Raw genomic sequence first — 8,041 nt, forward strand, 5'->3', positions numbered from 1 at the left:
CCATTTCTCTTCTAATTAATTCTGACTTCACTTGAGAGGGATGTGATAGGAGGAGTTGACAAGGTCAAAAAGAGGATCCATATATGTAGGAGCTGGTTCACATGTGCTCGGGTTCTGGTAGCCACGCAAAATATTTATTATGTGTTTGGAATAAGGGTGGGGAGGGAATATGGAGAAAAATAGCTCTTGGAGAGAAAGTTGGGGAATTGTGCTTGACTTTTTTGAGGTCAAGGCCAAAAGCAATGTGTAATAAGGTGGGAAGAATTTTAAAGACCATTTTGCAAAAGCATACATTTTTTTCCCTCTTGGTATTTGATAAGATTTTAATAAATTCTTGTGACTCGAATTAATGGTAAGTAAATCCTCCCGACCAAGAAATTAAAATGTGTTAGTTTATCTTCCGTGATTAGGGTTAACATCACTCATTTTCTTCTGAGAGGGCTATAAATCCGATTGGCTCTGGGTGTGAGAGACCCGAGTTGATCACTCTCACTAGCCTTGCAGCAAATCCTACCGTCAATCATTTTCTCTTTGGCACCCCGACCACGCCCAGTGCTCAGAACACGCCCATCTAAGTCGCCCTCCCTCCCACCTCATGGCTCCGCCCCAGGCCTAGCAGAGGAAGATTCTCATTGGTAAAGAAGTTGTCCTGGTCCCGCCTCAGGACACGGCGATAGGCCGAACCGGAGTGGGGCGGTGGTGGTTGGCTGCCTGGAGACGGGTCTCTCGCCGTGCCTGTCAGAGTGGCTGGCGGCAGTGGCGGCTCTCGGGGCTGGCTTGTCAGTCAGTGAGCTGAGGGGGAAGATGGCTCGCTGGGACCCGTTCTGTTAGGAAGAAGGGGGGCAGGTGGTGCTGCTACTCAGGAGAAAGCGGAGCAGCCGTTGTCGCTGTCGCTGCGAGCCAGACAAGTCGAGATTCTGGAGGTGGAGCTCGGGGAGCCGTTCTGGTGAGTCCGACCGAGCGACCCACGCCGGGCCCCCAGGGCGGCCGGCAACGGATAACTTTTTTGTCAGGGAGGAGCCGGGGCGAGGCGGCGGCGGGGAGGGGACCGGGACTTTGTCCCCGGGGCGGCGCCTTCGTTGGGGGTAACGGCTCCCTCGCGAGGCGCCGCGAGTGGGCGCGAGAAGGCACTGGGCGCTAGAGACGTCGGAGGAGCCGGAGCAGCGGGGTCGGGTGAGTGGGCTGCGGCCGGCGGCTGCTTGCCCCGAAGTTGGGCTCAGCCCGTTTGCTGACTGGGCGGCGGCAGCTTTGTAAGCGTGGACTCGGGTCTTTCTCTTTCCCGGCAAGAAGCAGTCCAGACTCGGGGCGTGCCCAGGGTGCAGCCGCCTGGGCCGGACCCGCCGCCCCTCAGCCGGGGGGTGGGGCACCCCCATCCCGTCGCGGCTGATGCTCCGGCCTGGCCTCTCCCACTTCAGGGAGGTTACGGCTATCCGTGTGTCTAGTCTAGTGACCAAAATGGTCACCGTCGACCCCCCCCCCCCCGCCCCATCTTTAAAAGCAGCGTTCGCCTGGGTCCTTGGTGTGTCTCCCAGGGCGGTGAGATTCAGAAAGCAGCTACGATTCCTTCCTTGGTCATTACACTGGAGATCCCCTCTTCAGCACTTGCTCCCGTCTAGGAGTTATTCCTCTCCCGAGGTTGATTTTTTTAACGTGCTCGGGAATCGTCGGGGGTTTGTCTGAAAATGGTTGCTTTAAAAGACCCCAAGTTTGCAGGCTTCAGCAAAACTGCGTATCCGCCCTTCAACGTGCACAACTATGCTCTGTACCCCTAAGTTCAGGCGTTCCTGAAAGATTTGAATTTTGCTCTAGTGGTTTCATACTGCACAGGATTGAGGCTCTGGTAAAAACGCTATCACACGCCCGGCAGCGTCTCCGCTCTTCAGGTAGGGGGAGTTTGTTCCAACAGGCAGCTACTAATTTCAGACACCTTACGAGAGGCAGTAGGACCAAGCTGTCCTTTTACAAATTATTTGTCCTTTGGGTCACACAGTAGTTTTGGGAGCTGATATGCCACATCTTTGGTTCGTGTAACACTTGACAGTTTGAGGTTTTCAGCTTTTAAAATCTTATCTGCATAGAGTCATTAGGATCCGTGTAACCTTGAGTCAATGTGATAGACCCAGGAGGGTTGTGTTCCGTAAGAACATTCTCCTAACACCCACGGACTGGCTGGCCCTCCCTCCAGTTTCTAAGCATCTTTTCTTTGGGTTAATACATTTTAAGGTTTACAAGATGAATATTGGTCCCAAACACCTTTTTTTTTTTTTTTTTTTGAAGCACAGGGAAACGCAAGAAAAAAAATTTTAAGATCTGCCTGGCCAATAGTAGCTTTAAAGTCATTTATTCAAAAAATAAATAAAGTGGCTAAGGGGAAAACCATCACATATTTAGATTAAAAAATTCTGGATTTGGCTTATTTTATTCTCTTTTTGATTTACTATAATTTTTATTGTAGAGGGACTATAAAACCTCTTAATTATCAACATTAACAGTACTTGGATATAGATACCCAGTTAAGGTGTTGGTTAGGTCAGTATGTTATTCTTGCTATACTTTCTTTGTTGTGTTTCTATTTTATGAAATATAATCTTGGTTGCATTTCTTAGAGTGGTGTTGTTTTGACGGAGTTTAAACATATCTTTTAGTCAACTGTCTTGTTCAGGATCCTGTTGCATGATATTTATTTTATAATGAATATTTAAAATCTTTGAAAAATGTTAGTTTCAGTACCATTTTGGGGGTATCAAGTTTACGTTTTGTAAAGAATTGAAATTATGTCAAACATATATTTATTTTACACTGCCCCAGGCTGAATATGTTCTAGGGCAGAAATGGATGTCATAATGCTTGTCATCAAGAAATTTACTCTCTGATATACAAGACAGATCAAGTAACAGTTATAATACCATGGGATAAATGTGAATTGAGATATGCCTAGTGTAGTAAGGGAGCAGAGTAGGAGATAGCTAAATCAGTTTGGATGTAGGGGGAGTCCGGAGCACACAGTGCAGTTTTGAAATATAATTTAGCCAAGTGTAGGAGGTCAGTAACTTTCCAAGAGGAGAATAAGTGAGAAGGCAAAAAGGCATGAGAAACTATGGCAGTTTGGAGAGTCATTGCCAATGACATTGACATTAACATGACCTGAATGCAGGGGTTAGATAAGGAAACAGTGGAAGATGAGAATAGTGAGGATGGTAGACCAGGGCATGGTTTCCTTGGCTATAGGGATTGGATTGAGGGCAATGAGTAAGAAGCCATTTAATGAATTTTTGTTTGAAACTCTTACCCTGACACAGTGAGGAAGAATCTGATAGGTTTTGTCACCTTTGGAAAGAAAGGAGAAGTCAGGACTCTGAGGATTTTACTTGGTTCTAGTAACTGGAAGTGAGGGAAGATGGTTTAAGTTCTATTTGCGGTTTTTTTTGAATTTGAGGAAGCTGTGGAGCATTCAGGTCAAGATGTCAATTGGCAGTTGGATCCATGGGCGTGGAATTTACAAAGGAAATCAGGATTACAGGGCAGATTGGGGGTTGAATTGAAGCTGTATTGATTTGGTTATATTGAAATGATTCAGAGAAAGCTTTTCGTATGATCAAAGCAGCAGCTGGAGTACAGACTGATAAAAAGCAGAAATGGGTAGAGGAATAGTGTGAAAGAGAAGAGTAGTAGTTAGAAAGGTAGGGGGAACATCAAAAAAGGTGCTAAGGAAGGAGAGAATTTCAAATAGAGGGGGAATGGGTCAACAATTTTGAATGCTGTAAAGAGGTGTCAAGTAAGGAGAGGACTCCAGGGACCAGGGAATTGGTCAGGATTCCATAGGTGACTTTAACAAGTACAGTTTTTGACTGAGTAGTGGTTCAGAAAGCAGTCTTGGGAAGATTGAGAAGGAATGGGTGATGATAAAATAGACATACTTGAGTGAAGTATTTCAAGAAAGCTGAAGAAGGAAGAGAATGATTGCTATAGAGCAGTGGTTCTCATTCATAGCTGCACATTTACAATTATCTGGGGAGCTTTTAAAAATCTTCATTTCGGGCGCCTGGGTGGCTCAGTGGGTTAAGCCGCTGCCTTCGGCTCAGGTCCTGATCTCAGGGTCCTGGGATCGAGGCCCGCATTGGGCTCTCTGCTCAGCAGGGAGCCTGCTTCCCTCTCTCCCTCTCTCTGCCTGCCTCTCTGTCTACTTGTGATCTCTCTGTCAAATAAATAAAATCTTAAAAAAAAAAATCTTCATTTCCAGGGGAAAGCCCATCCCAATTTAGGGTTGAGGTGGAACCCAAGCGTTATATTTATTTCAACAGCTTTGTTGTAATATAATTGGCATGTAATAAACTACACATATTTAAAGTGTGCAGTTTATTGTTTGACATAGGTTTTCATTTCTAAAACTATCACCACAATCAAAATAATGAACATATCTATCACCTCCAAAAGCTTCCTTGTGTCCATTTGTAATTTCTCCCTCTCATCCTCAGGAAACCACTGCTCTACTTTTTGTTACTATAGACTAGTTGCACAGGTATATTAAAGTTCCCTGGGTAATTGCAACGTGCAGGCAAGGTTGAAAACCACTGAAGAGGGATAAAAGTTGAAGGATCGTTACGTTTGTTTCTTTACATGCATAAAGAAAGTGAGAAGTAAGAGATTTAGGGAAGATGAGATATTTACAGGAACTGAATCCTTGAGGAGATGGAAATGGATGACACTCAGAGCTTTGGTAAATAACAAAGGAAGACAATTTGGAAGCAATTAGAATATGATGTTAAAGATAGCACATTTCTTTGTTATCAGCATCCACATCGTCATCATGTAGTATCAAGACTGATTTTTTGAGTATTCAAAAAAACTAGAGAGCATCTTAATATTGTGGAAATGGATGCTGCTCTGGAAAACTCCTTAAATGGAGCTTGGGACCCCTGGCACCACCATGTAAGGCTTTGTCATTTTTTTGGAGGGGAGCAGATGGAATTAACAGTTTGACTATTGCTTATATGGTGAGCCAAGTACTGCCAGAGTGTTTTTGGTCCTGTTGGAGTTAGGCTGCATATCTGCACGGAGGAAAGAGAATATTTAACATTTAAAAATCATCTTTATCCTCAGAAGAAATCCTGTTTGTTTGCCCTTTGGATATATGCTTTAAATACATTGGAGGGTAAAATCATTGCTCTGTCTCCCAAATGAGACTATGAAGGGTTGTGATTAGAAGTTGTCAAAGGCCCATACTTTCTATCCTGAGAAAGGTAATATTTATATTTCCCCTCCCCTCGCCCCTCTCCCTTCCTTCCCCCCTCCTTCCTCCCCCTTCCTCCCTCCCTTCCTCCCTCCCTCCCTTCTCTTTTCTCTCTCTCTCTCTCTTTATTATTTCTGGCTCAGTATTTGGATATATTTAAAAGTTGATGTCTAGGGCTCATTCCTCCCTTTTGATTTTTACCTTTGGCAGGGGGCTGAAAGCAGAATGGTTAATTCTAAATATTGTACATTGTACTTGATCATAAATAAAATGGAGCAAAAACTTTTGTCTGATTTTTAAAGTTCTGAAAATTTCTTTCACTATGATTAGAGTATCAAAGTATGATCTGACCTAGAAATCCCTGATTTTTGTGCAGCCTAAAAGAGCGGGGATATCAATATTAGCATGATTTTAGATACAATTGTTACTATAGTGATAGCAGTTTTGTAAACATTCTTTGTTTTTGTAATTACTAATGTAAGATTAACTGTAGGAAATTTGGAAAACTTAGGAATGCATACATGATAATAACATTTATAATGCCTCTACCCAGAGATAATATTAACACATTAGTGAATATCTTTATAAGTTCTTTTTAATGGGTATTTACATTTTTGTGTTAAAAAAAAAGAAACCATAGTGTATATACTATGTTTTTGTTTTTTTTTTGTATATGCTGTTTTGTTACTAGCTTTTTTCCACTTAATTGAATGAATGCTTATCTGAGTCAATAAAATATTCTTTTATGGAAAAGCATCATTTTAAATCTATTGTTAATATTCCAGAATATGGATTTACTATCATTTATTTCAGGTGTTGAAAATTTAAGCTCTTTCCAATAATTTTGAATGAATAGTGTAGCAGTTAGCTTGATAGATTAATCATTGTCTGTATCTTTATTTCCTTAGGATAAATTCTGAGATCAAAAGGTATGCATATTTTAATTATTTTTAATAAATAGTAATAGATTGCTTTCCAGAAAGGGTTAATATCCATTTCCAACCTTTTCCAGAAAGGGTTAATATCCATTTTTTTGGGTATGCATGAGAATACTGACAATTCTCCATTTTCAGCACTATGAATTAAAAAAGTTTTTGATGTTTTTGACATGAAAAACTGTATTTTCTATATTTTAAAATCTCATTAATTATTAGTGGCATATATATATATATATATATATATATATATATATATATATTTTTTTTTTTTTTTTTTCCCCCCTAGGCTTTCTATTCTACTTCTTGGGGCTGTTTATTTTTTGTTCCAGTAATTTCAAACAGTCTTACTTTATCGTAACTTTTTAATGTACCTTACTGTATGGTTGTGGGAATTCCTATTATCTTTCTCAAAACATTTTTAGCATTTCTCATATATTTCTTTTTTCAAATTGCCTTTAATTCAATTTATTAAGATCTCAAAAAACCCCAGTGGGATTTCAAATTAACTTTTTTGAGGTAGATGTGATATCTTTACAATATTTTCATCATTTATTCAAGTCATTAAAAAAAAATATTTTCTTGTTTTTTTATTAACTAAACTCTACCCCCAATGTGGGGCTTGAACTTACGATTCTGAGACCAAAATTCACATGCTCTACTGACTAAGCCAACCAGATGCTCCCAGTCATTTTTAAAAGACTCTGTGTTTTATAGTTTTCTTCATGTGGTTCTTCCTCTTTTTAAAGTAATTTTTTTATTTTTTAAAACTTGCTTTTGCCAATGGAATCCTTTTTCATTGTATTTTAAAGAGGATTGCATCTTTCCAATGCAAGATAGAAAAGTTGTTGATTTATGTGTATTATTTCCTAACTAGTCATTTTATGAAATTATTAATTCTTACAGTTTTTAAAAAAGATTTAAATTTATTTATTTGAGAGAGAGAGAGAGAGAGCAAACGCCAGTATGGGGATGAGGAGCAGAGGGAGAGGGAGCAAATCTGAGGCAGACTCCCTGCTGAGTTAATCCCAGGACCCTGAGATCATGACCTGAGTTGAAGTCAAGAGTTGGATGCTCAACTGACTGAGTCACCCAGGTGCCCCTTAATTCTTAGGTTTCTATTAGATTTTGTAATACAGCAGTTATAGCATTTGTAAATGATGATAATTTTGTCTTGCCAATATTTAATCCTTATTTCTTGCTTTACATTAAATGTCTAGAGTAGGGTGCCTAGGTGGCTCAGTGGGTTAAAGCCTCTGCTTTCAGCTCAGGTCATGATCCCAGGGTCCTGGGATGGAGCCCCACATTGGGCTCTCTGCTCAGCAGGGAGCCTGCTTCTCCCTCTCTCTCTGCCTATTTCTCTGCCTACTTGTGATCTCTGTCTGTCAAATAAGTAAATAAAATCTTTGAAAAAAATGAAAAAAATGTCTAGAGTAATGTTAAATTTTATTAGTGAATAGTGAGCATCTTTGGCTTATTTCTCCTTTGAGTGAGAATGCCTTCAGTGTCTCACAGTTGTGTATTCTTTCTGAAAACTTTTTTCTTCTTCTTTTTTTTTTAGCATGTTAAGAAATTAGTCTTCCTTAACTCCTTTTCAGAATTGAGATTTAACTGGAAAAAGATACTAAATAATCACATACCTTCATTGATATACATTGAGATGATCATATAGTTTTTCTTCTTTTACCTATTGGTTGATGAATTATGTTGGAGGACTTCCTAATAGATTTCACCAAACATTTGCTGTCTTTGTAAAGACAGTTGTCTTTGTAAAAACAACTTGATAAAAGCATACTTCTTTAGAGTAGTGCTAGATTTGATTGCTTTGTGAGGTTATCTTTACTATTCCTCTTACATTACCTTTTTCAGGTTTCGG

General features: G+C 40.2%; 1 protein-coding gene across 8 annotated transcripts in view; it reads left to right on the forward strand.

The window, feature by feature from the left end:
• Positions 1 to 310: 310 nt before the first annotated feature.
• Positions 311 to 8,041, forward strand: part of HYCC1 (hyccin PI4KA lipid kinase complex subunit 1) — a 102,560-nt gene continuing 94,829 nt past the window's right edge. For 5 of the 8 annotated variants that reach the window (XR_014301343.1, XM_082693746.1, XM_082693741.1 and 2 more), the window contains exon 1: positions 311 to 946. The gene's annotated coding sequence lies outside the window, so the exon portion shown is untranslated. The other 3 variants (XM_082693742.1, XM_082693743.1, XM_082693744.1) reach the window with 2 other exon arrangements.

Source organism: Mustela nivalis (genome assembly GCF_964662115.1).
Source record: "Mustela nivalis genome assembly, chromosome: 12".
In the NCBI taxonomy this organism is placed as follows: Eukaryota; Metazoa; Chordata; class Mammalia; order Carnivora; family Mustelidae; genus Mustela; species Mustela nivalis.